The sequence below is a fragment of the Solanum pennellii genome, chromosome 4 (genome assembly GCF_001406875.1).
Source record: "Solanum pennellii chromosome 4, SPENNV200".
NCBI classification, from domain to species: domain Eukaryota; kingdom Viridiplantae; phylum Streptophyta; class Magnoliopsida; order Solanales; family Solanaceae; genus Solanum; species Solanum pennellii.
Genome location: NC_028640.1, coordinates 57,054,773 through 57,073,419, shown reverse-complemented (window position 1 = coordinate 57,073,419; position 18,647 = coordinate 57,054,773). Strand labels below are relative to the sequence as shown.

Sequence of the window (18,647 nt, the reverse complement as noted above, 5' to 3'; positions counted from 1 at the left end):
ATCATGATACACCTAGGGATTCTTTAACATCAACTTATTATCATGATTCAGTTACGTAAATGTTCCAAATTAGATTACCACGTTATTACTCAGTTCATTGCATGAATTTTCAGAACCCTAGCTATGTATTTCTTTAGTTCTTGAACTACACATGCTAAGTACGATATTTCAGTTACATCAGATATACATGTCTGAGTTATTAATGCATTATTATCAGATTAGTTGTTGCATTCTCATTTTGCATGCTCAGTTTTGAGTTATCGAGTATTTACATAAATTCATTCATAATATTTAAATTACTTAATTCATTCGGAGTAGCATAATAACGAGTTGGACTAGGGTTTAGCAAACCCAAACAGTCCCAGAACTACTAGCTAAGTACGTTGTAAGTCCCCACTGTGAGCATTGGTTCAGTGGTCATGCAAGCATTCCATTATACCTCTAGTAGGGTATATTAGGTCCTTTCGATGGGGCGTATAGATCGTACTACACATTTAGTTCATGTGGTTTTATTATCAATTTTTAATAGCGTCCACATTTCAGTCAAACTCTATTTCATTAAACATATTTATACGTCAGTTAGTATTCAGCCTCAGCTTGTTATAAATTTGGTCATTAAATCAAGATAGCTCAGGATTCACTATATCATGTTCAAAATATTAAACTTGCCTTTGTCCTTGTTCAGTTATGTTTTATTGCAACTTTACTCTATCTATTATACTAAATACCTTTTAAGTACTGACGCATACATGTCATACATATGCTCTTCATGTACGTTCAAGCTCTAAGCATCCTGATCAAACTAAGATCAACTCTCGATCTCCAATTTAGAAGAATCACTGGTGAGTACTCGTTCTCTAAGGACAATAGTCATGAAGTTATTTTAAGTATTTTTAGTCCTTTAGTTTCAGTTTTGCCTAGACTTAACTAGGGTATGTCCCAACATTTCTAGTCAGTTAGAGGCTATTTTCAGAAATAGTTAGTTTCAGCTTAATATTGAGTTAATATTTTATTTATTGAATTCATCAGTTTCAAATATCTCAGTTATAGTATATGGGTATTCCCGATCTTTTCATTATAAATTATAATTTACCAACCGCATCGGTTTAGTATCTTTAGTATGCTCATGATCATGCCAACAGGGTTAGCTTGGGATCACTTGTGGTCCTCGGTCCCGTGTCCGCATCTCGGGGGTAGCTAGGGGCGTTACAATCATATCCTTGAGTAGACTTTAGTTAATTGAGTTTTATAACAAGTAAGTATGCTTATTTTCTATAAATTCAATCTTATGTTTATGCTTTAGAATTCCTCTTTCATGCTTGTAGATTCCATGTAGTGATGTCATTTGGCCTGCATCTTTTATGACGCATATACATGGATTCAGGGTCATCAGTAGACGCTTCATTGATACCACTTAAAGTCTAGTTATCTATGGTGATACTTCTTTCTTCCAGAGGGTTACACTTTTACTTCAAAAATTTTCAGCATATCGTGGGTCTTGTCCTGATTATTTTTCAGTGATAATGGAGTCTTCATAGATTGTTTAAGGGTCGAGGATTCTATCATTTTTTTCTTTGTCATCGTGATTTTTTGAGTCCATAAGGCATTTTACAATTACAATTTAAGTTATTTCTTGACAATTATAGGAATTGAGTTTAAATAAATTTTTGAAGTTGTATTTTGCATCATGAGATCTCATTTTTGCTTGTGTAAGTATTCCGCTAAGAAATGAGCCAGGCCAAAGATTCTCGCGGAAACCCAAAATGGTTTTTGAGTATGGATTATGTCTTTGGTGTAGGTTTGGGGCATGACAAATTTGGTATTATAGCACATAGTTCAAGTGTCCTAGGGTTTCTAGAAAGAGTGTCAGTAGGATATTATTTATTATTGTGTGGGCCCTTTTTCTATAAATAATGGAGAACTAACATCTAAAAAAGTTCCCCTTCTCTTGTACTTTAATATTCTTCAATGGAGATATGTCATACATAAGTTATTTAAGCTCGTGTATTTCTCATACATGTTCGACTACCCCTCATTCTCAAGGTATTTGAAAAGAACATCTTGATCCTTGTTGATGAGTTACTCTTAGTAGAAATCTTGAGATAGTCATGATACTACAGAGGGGAGTGATAGAAGCCCGTGAGTGAGTTTAAGTGTTGAGTTTTGAGAGAATTCACTCTTATACATACAAATAGTGCGTTTGAGGTAAATGTGAGATGTACTCCAAGACACTCTTTTTTAAATGTTGTTTTAGTTGAGATCCTTATTATGAAGTGTGTTTTAGAGCTTGGGTAGTATTTTAACCTAAAAAGACCGTATATGGTATGATGTTATAAATAGTAATAGAAGTTACAAGAGTTAGCGGGATACATGCAGAGATATATTAATTTATGAAAGGGAGATACCGATGAGGAAAATTATTCTATTGTAGTCATGATCCCAGTAAGTTATAACTCAGCAGTTTTTCCTTATGGGTAAAATAATAAGTGATGAGTTTGTATAAAATTAATGATAGCAGGTAGAGTAAGAGTTACTCATTGGGATGAGCTAGAGTGTACTTTAATAGAAAGAAGTTTATGTCAATGTGTCATTGTGTTAGTAAAGACCATGTATAGGTGTTGAATAGCAAATTATTCATGAGTTGATTGCTGTATGTTATGCGTATGATATTTGAAAGGAGGTCCCTATAGTATTTCAAGGATTCTAGAATTAGTTAAGTAAGGATGTACAGTAAGTGCGTAAATAGTACTTAGGTTGTGACGGTAATCTTTAAATATGTAATTTGTAAGATAAAGATTTCCTAATTATCATGATATCTCAGTGAGCAAGTGTTCCATGATCTTATCTAGTATTCATAATTTTATCTAGTATTCACAGTATCCAATTTTGACTCTTGACATTGTTGTTCTGTAAGTCCTTTTGAAAAGATTTTCATCAGTAGTCATGTGGTTTGTACAACCACTATTAATAAGCCAACTATAGCTTCAAATCTAGATGCAAAAATGATGCAGCAAATTGTTGTGCTTCCTCATGTTGATTTGCAACTTGAGCTTCTCCTTGTTGCTTTTGTCCTTTATCCGTGCAGATGATCTTAGCATGCCTAAGTTTTAGACATTTTCGGCATATCATATCCAACTTTCTATAGTATTTGAAGTTAGGATGATTCTTCCTTCCAAAATATTGACATGGAGGGAATTTTTCTCCTTTCTTGATGCCTGAATTGTATCTACTTCGACGACCAGCTGAAACCTGACTATTTTCAGCATAATTCTTCTTCCCTTTGATTTCCTTGTATTTGTTTCTAGGATAATTTTGCAACTTGGCCTGAAATGCATCTTCTACTGGCCCTTCCTATCGTATTAACCTTCTTTTCTCTTTTGCCTGCAATGCATATAGTAATTCTGACAAAGTGATCTTTGACCTTGATCACTATCACAAAGCTTATTGCCTAGCATTCTTACCTTTATCACAATGCTAAGAAGTCTATCTGAGTATTATTTGAAGGTTTCATAATTTTTCATTCTTTGTATCTAAAATTCTCTAATTACATGTATAGATTTAATACCTTTTATTCGCTCATCTCCTTGGTATTCTTCTTTTAGAAAATCATAGATTGCTTTTGCCGATTCCAGCATCATGATTCTGGAAAAATTGTAGGTGAAAGTGCAGCATATAAGCAAGATTTCACCCAAAATTTTCCGATCTTCCTTTCCTTGTGAAGTTTGATCGTAGCCGATGTGTGATTGCTTGTAAAATAGGAATATTTTAATCTTCATCTACTGCTTTCCAGAGATCACGTGCCTCAATGTGAGTTTGCATATTGATAGCCCATACCTGATAATTCTCTCCATCAAACACTAGTGGAGAAATGGCATAAGAATCGGAAGAGTGTTCTGAATCCATGTGTTCTGATGGCTTTTCTAGGAAACATGTAGGGACTTTGTTGATGGTTCACTTAGACTATACTCACAAATCACTCACAAGTCTGTTAAAAAAAGGGCTCTGATGCCAATTTGATTGTATAAATATTTAAAGAAAAACATATGAATGAAGAAGAAAAAGATATATTTCATTAAGCTGAAAGAAGAAGCATTTAAATAATAGAAACTACGAACAATCTGTACTAAATAAAATGCAGTAACGGAAAATCACAATCTTCCTACTGACTAGGCAGTAAGTCTACCAACAACTTTGAAAAATACAATCTCCCTATTAACAAGGTAGTAAGTCTACCAACAACTCTACATGGCTAAAGACTAGGAATCTCGTTGCTCAAAAGACTAAAGCAGAAAATATCTATATTCTTAAAATAGTAAACACATTAGAAATGATGTCATTATGCCAATTCAATATCAAGTAACAACTCATGACGCATATTTCAACAATTAATGTAGGAATATTGCTGCCGGTCACTTTGTAAAGACAAAATATCAGCCATTTCTGTTTATAGGTTTCAATTATCATGTAAATATATAAACAATAACGGGTGTTTTAAGCTGTTGGCTTGTACTTTTGTGACCGGTGGAAAATTCGATTTACTAAGGCTTGCTTATAAGAATTACATTTTTGAAGACTATTATAAGCATAATTGTCTTATGGTCTGATGCAGGGGCTCAGAGACTTTGGTAAGATGCTTCTAGCTATTATTATGTAAGTGGTAATCGGAAAAATGTACTAATGTTAAATTGAGCAAGAGAAGAAGGAGAGGAACTCCATTTGTATTGAGACTGCTAATTTTTTTTCCCGTTCTCAGGATCCTCGGCCAAGCTACTGTAAATGTGTAGTGGATTTCGGGAGTTGAAGCTCTTTGTACAGTCAAACACCCTGCTGTTTTGCAGAAAGCAATCTTTTATTTAGTCTTGGTTGTTTTTCTCAATGCTAGACTTGGAACCCAAATCATATAGTTGTGCAACTTAAAATAGTCTAGATGAGTTTGTGTTTATTATTACTCATTTCGAGCTCACTCTTGTACTAAAATTATACCAGACAAAAGGAGATCCGATAGACCTTTATTTCTTTGTTTTACTTTTGTTTCAGAAGGATTTTTATTCATTTTTTTCTAGCACTTGGGAAATAATATGTATGAAGATATCTAAATAGTGTTAAGAAATAAATGAACTATATTTTTATTTTGGATTGAATTAAACTAGTGACAAATTTAAGTTAGAGCTTAATTATGATAATCAGTCATTGATTTTGTTTGAAAAAATGTTATTGTTAGAGACATGATAATTAGTGAGAGAGTTACAACTGAGTCATTTACAGACATTATCAAACTAATACTCTCATATTATAATTTGTCACATTCTTATTTGTGTTTTAATATCATCAATTTCTAGGTAAACATCCCGCGGTTCGTGCGATGGAAAACTACCTTAATTAGCTTACATGTTATTGAATATGTTATGTTGTTTNATGGAGAAAGCTATCCAACATGAAAAAGAATCATAAATGACCCCCAATTATGAAGACAGAGAGAATAAGAGGACATGTTATTAAAGGCTGCGTACAATGGAGAAAGCTATCCAACATGAAAAAGAATCATAAATGACCCCCAATTATGAAGACAGAGAGATGGAGTACCTGTTGGTCGAGAGAAGAGGACTAATCCAATAGTTGCACCAAAATAGAAATGACTCTATCTCGAGGTAGGAGAAGTAATATAAAGTATCATATGATTTACCTCCCTTAACTACTCATATAAGGCAACCCCGTCAATCTTCACTATCATAGTTGGACTTTTTAAAAATCTAATCTCTATTACCAATATCAATATCAAGCTACACATGTTAAACTTCTATTAGTTTAACAAAGTTTTTTGTATTGGTGGAGGAGGTACTTGTTCCTCCGCCCTGAGATTTACGAAACATTAACCCTCATGAATCAAGTCACAATACAGTCTGAAGAACATCTTCACTTCATCGTATGAACACAGTAATTGTTTTCTAAAATCTAAATAATTCACAATATTTTCACTTCAAAAATATAAAATAGACAATAAGAAGTACTAAAGGAATTTCTATTATTCTTTTACATATCTACCATGTATTCTGAGGTGTAAACAAAAGCATATGGTATGATCCATTCCAATTTTTTTGTGATTTTATCGACTTATATGTCAACCCTAGTGCATGTACTCCACTGTTTTAGTTCTATAGTTTTTTTTTGGAAATAGTAGCCTACCACAACTCTAAAATACCATAAAAAGAGATGTCAAACAGAGATATTCCAAGTGTCCTCAATGCCGAAAGATTAATGCCTAAATGTTTTGCATATCATCCTAATTAAGTTTACTCATGCGCATCCGGTAGGTTTTTGCTTCATACTGTTTTTGAGACTTTAATTATACAAAGGGCTTACCTACAATGTATGAATTATATCAGTGAAATCAATTGAATGATTGATATACAAAACTAAATTTTTTGTTGTGTTAATCGGCATTGACATTGCATCTCCATCATTAAGCCTCATTTATATGGAAAATTATCTAATCGTACAACAATGAGAAATGATAATTTGCAATTTATGACTTGTAAGGGTATTTTGTAATTTCAAATGTAATTTGAAATGTTCATGAAACACCATAGATCTTTCTACCACTCTTGGGAATACATTCTTAAAGATTTTTCTGTTAATAACATTTTAAATAATTTTCGGGGCTTCTGCGTCCTTGTCTGGGTGGAGGATGGATACACCTTTTCTTGTTGTTACTCAAGATATGCAACATATAATTCTCCATGGGTGAATAACTGTTCTAGAAGATACTGTCCCACCCGATTGAGAGTTTGTCCTTGGCAATTCTTGATTGTCATTGCGTAACATGGTGCTTCATGGACATTTTCTTTTCCAGTTCACAGCCTTACAGGCATTAAAGTATTAGAAGTCAAGTTAAACTTTATAAAGAATCATACCTGGATAGTGCATAGGGATCTTAGACAATAGAATGGACAACTTCTAACGCATTTAGGGCATTTTGTGGAATTAACTGGATTGGTCCTTAATCTGTCCAAGAGAGGAACTGCAATATACTTAATGCAATGACAGGAAAGAGATGAATATATTCCAAGTATACATAGATTTACAAGCATCTACACATACACACAAAGGAAGTTTTAAAATTGAAGTGTGAACCGTCTGCCTCTATAAGCCTTTTTAACATATTAAACTAAAAAAATAAAGGGGTATGGAATAAAAGTTTAACAATACTTTAATATTTTATGTGTCCAAGCTGATCTTGGTGGTTATTTTAATTTTAGATTCCTGGTAAAGCTATATAAAGTAGCAGAGTTGTATAGTGTGTAAGGATTTGAGGCGACATCACACACAACTTCTAAGGTACTAGAGGAGAACTATTGACATTAATTGTACGTGCAAAAGTTTGTTTAAGAGAGGAACTGTAATAAACAAATATGTACAGAATACAACAACATGGATGACATGTAGTTTTACCTTTAAAGGATATTCAGAAAGTTCAAAGCCTCCAGCTCCATTGTTTCACAACAGCATTAAAAGTAGGCATTCTGGGTTGTTTGTTGTTGCGATAGTTTGTATGAAGGTAAGCAGGAGATGGCGACAGTATCACTATGGGAGAGGAACAGGAAGGAAAAAACAGTACTGTTAAAGGTATGTTGGGATCGAATAAGCTGAAAATTTATTAGGAGGGGTGGAAGATGAAAAAGTCAAAAGTGTTGTGTAAAAGCTTCAGATGAAATATTATTGAGTTGGAAAGAGCGTAAGTTATATTAGAAAGGAAAGAGTTTCAAGTAAAGTAGTGGTGCGACATATTTTTACTAATTTTAAAAACACATATAGGACGACCAATAGAAATATGGTAGAGGTCAGAGTAAAGGGTAATGAGGCACTTTAATGGTATAATAGTAAAGCAAGTGTATGCAAGTGAGAATGTAGGTTACCTAGATGATCCTTAGTGAATGTGGCTGGCCCAGTGGAGGATCCTTGGTAAATTCTATTTTTTCATAAATTTCCTTCCTTAAATAGATGCATGCATTCAAAATCTTCATCTCAATCTCCCTGTGTATCGACTGTAATTGGGTCTGCAATTCAAAAGGCGTGGTTTTTTTTAAGGATAATTATAAACAACATAAAAAGTAGTAATACAAAAGGTGGGTTCTTCTTGAAGGTTATTTATATACGACAGATCAGTCCCATTATTGATTTTATTAATCCGCAATTAAGGTCATTTATAACTTGTCTTCTATATACGTCGGTGGAACATGCGTTTAAGGGAAGAAAAAGTGGAAAATCGTTAGATTATGAAGAAATTGGTATATTTAGTAGCAATTTACAGTGGAGTTTTTGTATGGATTCAGAGAAAAGCACACATATTCTGTATTGCAATAGAATAGATTGATAAAGTGAAATACCTAGAGAGTCTGGAGGAATTTCCAACGGCGTTTTTAACTGCTATAAATTAAAGCAAGAAAATTCGGTAGTCCGTGAGATGGTAGGAACGTGGCGCTGCACATCTACAACAACAGGGCACAAGAACTAAGAACGTGATGTGCGAATTTGTACGTGTGTTTTACACAAGACGTGCGATGTTTAAAATGAATTCATAAGGTTGTTGTTGACACCATTTCTGTATTGAATTCTGATACAAATAGCTACTGTTATTTATGTTAAAATACACATCGGGTAAATAAGAAAATTTTTGCATCGTTTCTGGCTATGTGCAGAATCTAGTCTAGGTTTGAGACACTTAAATTGAGGTTTGTGAGTGAGATGCAGAGCTAATGCACCTTTAATGAGTAATTGGGAATTACGGTGCATGGTGTGAGGGTGAGATAGTAAATAAACAATGCAAGGCTTAATTCGAAGACTGTAGGTTAAGAGCACAATGCTAGGGTCGCGGAAATTTGCTCGATGTTGGTGGCGGCGATCATTGTGTTGAAGGCAACATGGGAGAATGATAACAACTGTTAGAAGTAAAGGGAATTTGTGTGCGGGAAGGAGGAGTTACAGCAAGTGAACGGTGAAGATTTATTGGAGGCATAATTCGTAAGAGGAAGGTGGAAAGTATAAGACTGAATGTAGAGGAAGGCTATTGTGGAAATAAATTTTTATAAAGACAATTCTTGATTGTGGTGGTGTCACGTCACCGGGCTGAGGTTGTCTCATCCCTACTCTTTACTATTTTACAAAAAAATTCTTAAAACAAAAGTCATTGCATATATGAGTTTGTATGGATACATTAGGTGTGATACATCGCAAAAGTTGACTGTTTCATTTAATAATGGAAATAAACATAAAACTGATTTTAATTCCCACGATTCGAAAAAAATTAAGATTTAAATTTCCATTATCTCCATAAATTCTCTATTGCATCCCAAATAGTGGAAATTTTAAATTACTCAAAAAAATTGGTTGATACAATAGGAATGCATTGACTTTGTTGAGATATTCAGGTATTTGGGTAAGCGAGGCGAGTTACTAAAATTACAAATCTTATGGAATCTTTGTTGGACATCTGATTTCATTTATGAATCTCATGCCACCATTTCAACCAAGTTGAAGATCAATGAGATTAGGAAAAACTTTGAAATCACATAAACCGTAGAAGGTAACTCATCTCCATTGAAATATAAGAACGATATGGGTGTAAACTGTATTTGGAGATGAAAAAATGAGTCTACATTTTCAATGTACTTCCTATACTTTGATACACTAGAGACGAATGGTGGAGAGATACATAACATTTATGCTACATCCGAAGAAATTAAGTGTGTCGAAGGCACAAAAATGACAACCTAAGCTCTTGTTGCGGTTAAATCAGGAATTTGTGATTCATATTATATTTCTGAATTAGAAGTCACAAATTATAAAAGAGATTCAAAGAATACATAGGTGAAGACAAGAAAATTGTATAAGGAGAAAGTAACGCTCATAGCTGTAATGAAGAAATATCAAATAGAGCACAATTTCAATTTTAAAGCAAAGAGATGTGACAGAAAAAAGTTTTAGAGTATTTGATTTTCTATTTCTAATCTTTTATGTTAAAATATTATTATTAACAAATGTGTCATGGTGATAACTGTTTTTGTTTTTGACGATTATCTGATATTGATATAATATTCATGATATAGATTAGTTCTCAAGTCTTAATAGTGTAATTTTAATTTTGTATTTTGTATCTACAAGAGGAGCAGAACCACCCTAAGTGATCTATTCTACCATATGGCTAAGACTTATCGAAAGGAGGATTTTGATAAATTAATGGCTAAGGTGGAAAAGGTTGATCATAGAGTTAATTAAAACCTTTAGGATGCTAGGTATGTGAAGTGGTGGAAAGTTTATTCAACAGTAAAAAGAGGTAGAATGAGGAGTTTGAACATCACAGAATGTATCAATGATTGTCTCGTTAAGGTACACCAGTTCTCTAAATTAATATTTTTGAAAGAGGCTAGAATTCTATTTGGTTCTTGAAACTGTTAAAAAGGAGAAATAGCCTCACATACAAATGATACATAGAGGAAAATATTTGAGGATGTATTGATTGTAGCTGAACATAAATATTCAATGATGAGTGTATGTATAAAGATACATAACGATATATTTTATGCATTTGATATGGATCATTTGGCTATATGATCAACATTACTTTGAAAAAATAGAATATAGTGGCATTTCATGTAACATATCAATTTCTTTTTTAATGTTTCCCGATTTTTCCATTGTCTAAATTTATTTTCTCAATTTATGAATCTGGCAGAAGATACGTGTTTGCCTTGAGCGGAAAGTATGTACTTGTGTTATGTTTTAACTAGACGAGATACCTTGTGCACACACAATTATTATTTTAAAGAGCATGAATATTAAAGATATGCATCCCTATTTATCTTATCACTACAAGTCCGATGCATTAGAAAAATCCTATGAGTTTTAAATGGTTCCAATTCTGGAAAACGAGGATTGGCCGGTTCCAGACAATTTTTTGGGAAGAAATTGTGTTTCACCTAGATACAAAAGGATGCGAAGAACAAAAAATTCAGATGAAAAGATAACAATAAATACAAATTATTATGGCCAGTGTTGACAAGCCTCCCTTACATAAATAAATAGAACTAATATAATTTAGTAAGAATAATTAATTGACAAGTACTTTATGTTCCATAATCTTAATCTTTTAGGGTCACCATATTACATGCGCGACCACGTACACTTGACTGTGCAATTGGAAGCAAAAAAATTTTGTACACAGAATCCGTAATACACTCCATGATGATATTATAAAACATGAATGGTTAAATAATACGAAATATGAAAATAAAAAAAAGCTTATTTGATTCAAGGAAGACTTAACGGCTACAATTAGTTTAACTGAATCAATGGTTATTTCATCAGGAAAGAAGTCAATCAACAAGGATAAAATAAAGATCTTGGAGCAATTAAGCAGGAAGCTTAAGATTAGCCTTAACTTTATTCTTGTAAAATAAGAATCTCTACTACTTTTTTTTCAAAGATAAAATCTTTTGGGGTGTCATCTCAAAATCTAGAAGATTCAAGTTTCAAAATATCAACACTATATAAAAGTGAGCGTCTGCTAAAGACAAGATGTACAGGAGTATTAAATATATTACATTCTCTACTCTACTTTTAACAAGTATGGTATTACTTAGTTTCTTCTCTGTAAACAAGAGAGAGAGAGTAGAAAAATTATTGTTGGTAAGGTTTGTATCAAAAGAAAAGAAAAAGAAAAAAAGGTTGAGTGTAGATATAGTAAATATATTCAAAACATGTATTCACTACAAAGTTAAAACCCAAGGGAACAGGACGTAAGATCTACGTTGGATCTCAACCAGTATAAAAATATCCTATGTCAAGTTTACCTTGAACTCTTCCATTTCTTCTTGTTTATTCCTGGAAACAAAATTTAACTAGAGACTCTTCCATGTACCTTATTCCAAGAAGAATATTGAAAAAGAACAATTCACTCCCTATTTCACTTCTGGATCATACTACTCGAACTACAACATCATTCTAGGACGATGAAATGTTAGCTCAAGTAGGGAATAAATTAGGGAAGTTAGTAAAGATGGATGTACATCCTATGCATTGCGTGGACGATACACACACATTTGTGTATAAGTGTCAATTAAATTATCAGTCTAAAATCATATATAGGTCGCTGCTTAACAAGCTTTGTCTATGAAGGACATAGTATATATACTTTGTACCAAATGACGTGTCTTTGGAAAATTTAATACCACTTGCAAAAACGGAAGTCCAATAAACAAATAAGCTACAACGTAGCACCACTCCAATACAAGAAGAACAACCTACCAACGCTATTTCATAATCGGTAGACTTGGGGAAAGAGATAATGGAGGACCCATGACAGCTAGTAATTTTTACAAAGAAAAGGAATCATGAAAAACATAAAGCCTTAGATGCTAGCTGAAGCTATAAAAGTATTAGTGTCAATTAATTTTGTGCTAATGCAAGTAAGTTTCTTGACTCTAAAATCTACAAATATAGGAAAAGTCCTCATCAAAACCGAGGTATCTCCAAGGGGTGTCAATACATAACATTCCCTACAAAGAGCTTAAAGAAACTGATAGACTAATACGATACCAGTATTACAACTAACATTGTCAACACTATTATACAATAATAAAAATAAAAATAACTCCGCCACAACTATTGTGAATAGTAAGGCGACACAAGGCAACACAGAAAAAACCTAAATGCCTAGTATCGTTGGGGACATATGTTATAGAGCATGGGTGCTTAAGCACCTACTGCCTTTTGTGATAAACACTATTATTTGTGCACAATATTTAAGAACTCATTCAAATATATTAACCATGAACCCATTCTATACACCAATTTTTAAACAGAACACAATTGGGCACCCATGAAATAAAAATTCCGCATCTGTTGTTACCTAATATAACCCCTACAAAAACCTCTACCTTATCTTTTGCAGTAACTCCTACGTCACAATTACAATCTACTGAAGTTACACTTTTACACATTAGCAATCTTTCCGAAATCTTATCAAAAAATAATCTCAAATTATTATGTAATGCACAAAGTATTTTTTTGAGGGAAACCATAGAAACAATTAAGAACAGATATTAAGATGAGTTGGATGATAGGTGTGATTTTAATAAACTATTGAGCAATGCAGATAAAGTTAGACGTAGGCGTATTATCAATTCTCAGGTAAATGACTTTTGGGTTGTCATTAAACTACATAAACCAGCAATTAATTAACAATTGTTGCTTAATATGTCTTTTTAGCGGTAACTAGCACTCTTTGTATATGTTCTTAAATGCTATAGCGACATTGGATCTAATAAGACTAAAATAATGCTGGTAAGACTTTAACACTTTTTAGTAATGTATTTATTTTTTACCTTAAAATTTATTTTTGTTCTAGTATTAGTTACTGTGAGATGACTAATTTAGGTTGAAAAGGTAGCAAATATATGTGGTTCAATAAATGCTACATAAATAGATCGAGTCTTATTTTTTAAAAATTAGCAGTTTTTTAGTAGTTATCGAGATGCACAAATACACCACCTACCTCATAGGAATTAGGATTATTGTCCCATCCAAATATAACTATTCAAACACAAAAGTAAGTATAACAATAAAATATTTTTCTTTGAATTCATGTGGACTTCACACCCCGAGTTACCAAATCTAATCTCCTTCAATTGGTTTAACTTACCAAACATATATAAGGTAATCTGTTATTTTTAATGAAATGTTACCATCTGGAGTAATACAATTTTTTGCTACATTTGTAATTTAAAAAAAAAAAACATAAAACTCCTCTAAGGAATTGAGGGTATAAAAAATCATCGAGTTATACTCCAACTCCTACCTATCAAAATAATAGTTTGACCTAATCGAAGAATACAAGCTTATACTTGTATATGAGGAAGATTTCAAGAAACTAAAATGTAGAGTCAACAGGCTTGGTGAAGGTGACTCCAACACTAAGTTCTTCCATACAACCTAATTGCATAGTATCTTTTGTTCGTTTTTTTTAGTATTCTTATGATATGCTAGATCAGGGTTAGCATAGGGTCACTCATGATCTTAGTCCCATATTTACGCCGAGCGGGTTGCCTCGGGGCGTGTCACTTGTCCCATCAATACACAAAAAGATTCATGAATAAAATTGGTAAATCTTAATATTTTTTGTTATTACTAATATAAAAAGACTTGTGAAATCATTTTTAGAAAGAAACAAATAGATACCATTAATTTAGCTATAGATACTACGAAAAATATTAAATTATCTATGGAACTTTTCTGTAATCGCTAACTAATTCGTCAGAAAAAACCTACTTGCTAATTCATGAATTTTCTTATATTTTTTTGCGCTAATCCATAGCCAAATATAATTAGTATGAAATTTTATTTATAAGCTATGCAATTTCATCCATCGGAATTTTTTATTTTCTTGTAGACTATCTCATCACATTTATTTTTGAAAAAAAATTGTCTTTTGAGTGGTTCATTACAAAAAGTGTTATTAAGTTAGTCTTATATGTCTGAGACGCCTATTTTACTTCATTGGATTGTCCATCCAAAAAATGTGATATATCTTGTTGTTAGGCTTTGAATATAGCAAGGAAAACCATTTTCATATTTCATCATGTTCATATTGCATTTTCTACTGATAATCTTTCAGATTCTTTGAAGCACTCATCATCCACAAGATTGGAAAAACATTTGACCTGATTTCTGCCTCGACAGGATATGTAGGCGCCACGACGGCTCGGACATATACCCAGTGTGATTATTACTTCTCCTTACAATAAAAACTTTTACTGGGAAAGAATTTTTGAAAATATTTAAAAAATTCACAATAGGGATAGCCAACAAGTCAATATTGAAGATCATTTTGAGATTTCCTAAAATTCTAACTGGGACAGAATTTTGAGGAGACCTCAAAATTCTGAAAAGTGCTGCGAGAAGCTTGATAGCAACTAAAAAGATCATGCATCACTAGTTAATATTCAGGCATCGCGAGTTAATTCATGTATCACTAGTTAATATTCATGCATCGATAGTCAATTCATGCATCACTACTTAATATTCATGCATCGCGAGTTAATTCATGCATCACTAGTTAATATTCATGCATCACTAGTTAATATTCATGCATCGAGGTCAATTCATGCATTGCGAGTTAATATTCATGCATCATGGATTAATATTCATGCATCGCGGATTAATATTTGTGCATTGCGAGTTAATATTCATGCATCACTAGTTAATATTCATGCATTGTGGATTAATATTCATGCATTGCGAGTTAATATTCATGTATCGCGAGAAGATTTCATACCTCGTAGAAAATTCATGCATTGCGAGAAGATTTCATACTATGCAGAAATGTATGCATCGCAAGAAGATTTCATACCTTGCGGTATTTATGCATTGCGGGAAGATATTCATGCCCTGCATAAAATCATGCATCGAGAGTCAATAATCATGCACCGCGAGAAGATATTCATTCCTCACAGATATTTATGCATTGTGAGAAGATATTCATACCTCGCAGAAAATTCAATTCATCGTAAGTAAATTCATGCATCACTAGTTAATTCATGCATCACGAGTTAATTCATGCATCGCGAGTCAATACTCATGCATAGCAGAAAATCATGCATCGCTAATTAATATTCATGCATCGCGAGTTAATATTCATGCATTGCGAGTTAATATTCATGCATCATGGATTAATATTCATGCATCGCGAGTTAATTCATGCATCACTAGTTAATATTCATGCATCGCGAGTTAATACTTGTGCATCGCGAGAAGATTTCATCCCTCGAAAAATTTTATGCATCGCGAGAAGATTCAATTCCTCGCAAAAGTTTACATATTGCAAGAAGATTTCATACCTTGCGGAATTTATGCATCGCGAAAAGATTCCATCCCTCGCAAAATTTACGCATCGCGGGAAGATATTCATGCCCTGCAAGCAATCATGCACTGCCAGAAAAGGAATCGTGCAAATAAAATATTTATCCCTCAACGTCAACTGACGTTAAATGTCGAGGAGAGAAATTAAGTGTCGACACTGTGAAAGACACTGTCTCCCATTTAAATTGCATTTTTAAGCTGACAAGTTTTATCTCAGTCTTTGTCGAGAGCATTCAAAAGGATGATTTTTAAAAAAATAAAAACTTGTGCAAACTACTTCAACAAGGATGCAACACATCATAGAACCTTTTGGAGACAAGTCTGGGATTGAATTCCACCACATGGAACCGCACTTCTCTACAAAGGTCATGTGTTTGGTCAAAATTGGGTTCGTCAATTTTCGTTGTCCACGATTTCTTTCATCAATCATACACAACGAAAGGGACAACTGTTGATACTCAATTTTGTCCTAACATTTTTGAAATTCGTAATTTTGAAGTCTTATTTATTTAAAAGCTTAATATAATTTTTTAAATATAGTTTAAGGAAGTTTATCAATAATTATCTTCATTTTATCAAAATTTAAGATTTTTGTTAGTTATTTTTATAAAATTGCATTTCACATGTCATTAGTTAAATTCATTATATTATTTTAAAATTTTATTTTTTATTTGTTACATTTGTTAATATTTATTTGAATTTAGCACAGTCTAAAATTTAGTCAAATACAAAAAAAATTTAGGAATTCTATTGCAATAATTTTGGGCCACAATACTAAGCCCATAACTTAGGCCCATAATTTTTTGGTGTGGATAAAATTTTGAGGATAGAGGATCAAAACATTGAAGAGAAGGAGAGAACCCTAAAAAGTCCACTCCCTTTTCCTCTCCCTCTCAAAAATCAGCCACCTCCTCCAAACACCCCCAACCGACGCCTCCCCTCTCCTCTCTTCCTCCCAGCCGCCTCTTCCTCTCCAGCCGCCTTTCTCCCTTCTCTCTCCCCTTCCTCTCACTCTTCCTCGGCATCCCTCTTCTCTTCCCCCGGCGCCACTCTCCCGGAAAATGTCTTCCATAAAACCCAAGCCGACCTCGTTAACTGGCGGGGTTACGACATGTCTGTTATGGAAATGAGCCACCGTGGAAAATAATTCCTTTCCATTATTCAAAAAGCAGAATCAGATCTGAGTACCATTCTTAATATCTCTGATGAATACGCCGTTCTTTTCCTTCAAGGTGGGGCCACCACCCTAAGCCGCCAATGGCCTCTGTAACTGTTATTTCTGCTGTTTGTGCGTTTCTCTCTAAGGTATCGGTTGTTCCCTCTATCGCCGCACTTGTCATCAAGGCGTTGAAGGAGCCGAAACGTGACAGGAAGAAGATGAAGAACATCAAGCATAACGGTAACATCTCACTTGATGTCGTCATTGACATTGCTAAGGTGAAGTAGCCTAGATCTATCGCGAAGGATTTTACTGAATCCGTTAAGGAGATCTTGGGAACTTTTGTATCCGTTGGTTGTTCTTGCCAGATTGGGAGCCTACCTAATCATACGGTAGATGGAAAGGATCCTAAGGATTTGCAGCAACAGATTATTGATGGAGATGAGGAGATTCCTCAAGATTGATTGCTGATTGATGGGATAAGAGTGAATTATGAACTGGTTATTCCATTGATGGAGGTATCCAGTTTACGAGGAGTTCCATCTCCGATAGACAACAATCAAAACTCCAATGGTAAACTTCATTTGCAACAATGGTAAAACTCAAATCTCTTACTTTAATTTTATTAAATTTTGCTTAGTGTCTCCTATTGTCTATCATTATTATAGTTCTTTTGAATTTTTGTTTGCTTAATCTGTTACTTTTTTTTGTCAAATTTTGTTCATTGTTGTGTTAGTATTTTTGTTTAAATGCATTTTTTATGTAATTGTGCATGGGGTGTTTATTTCCATTAATGTTACTGCTTTAGTTTTGTTTTGGATTAGTTTTATTATTGATTATTATTTTCATTTGCAAGTAGATGCATCATTTCTTGAAGTTGCTGATTTATTATATTATTATTATTGTTATGCTTTTGTTTTCTTTAGTATATTATTATTGTCATATTATTATATAATCATTATCTCTTCTTAAGATTATTAGTGTTATTATTATTCTTGTTAGTTTTGTTATTGTTGTTGAAATTCTTTTATTATTATTTTTTTTATCTTTCTCGGTATAGGATAGTATTTGTCTATTCCTATTATTGTTCTAAGATGTTTCAACAATTCCTTGTTATTATTTAAATTAGTATTGTTATTATCCTTTTATGTTTAAGTTTTTTTTTTGTTCTATTCTTGGTTACTTCGATATTGATTTCATGCTGAAAATTTTTATTTGTGAAATCGGTCAATGAAAATTTATCCACCGGGTTTAGAAATCTTTTCCATTTTAAAAGACGAAAATTTTAAGTTTAAGTTCATATAAATTGTTTGTTAAAATTGTTAAAATGGCCAATGAAAAATCTATCCGTCGGGTTTAGAGGCCTTTTCCATTTTATAAGACGGAATTTTTTTAGTTTATATTCAAATAGTTTGTTTGTTGAATTGTTAAAATGGCCATTGAAAAATCTATCCGTCGGGTTTAGAGACCTCCCCATTTTAAAAAGTCGGAATTTTAATTTAAGTTTATATATTTTATATTTTGAAATTGGACAAACAAAAAAAACTTTCCGTCGGTTTTGGAGGCCTTCCCAATA

General features: G+C 33.0%; 1 pseudogene; it reads left to right on the top strand.

The window, feature by feature from the left end:
• Positions 1-17,075: 17,075 nt before the first annotated feature.
• Positions 17,076-17,535, top strand: LOC107016810 (annotated as a pseudogene).
• Positions 17,536-18,647: the final 1,112 nt, after the last annotated feature.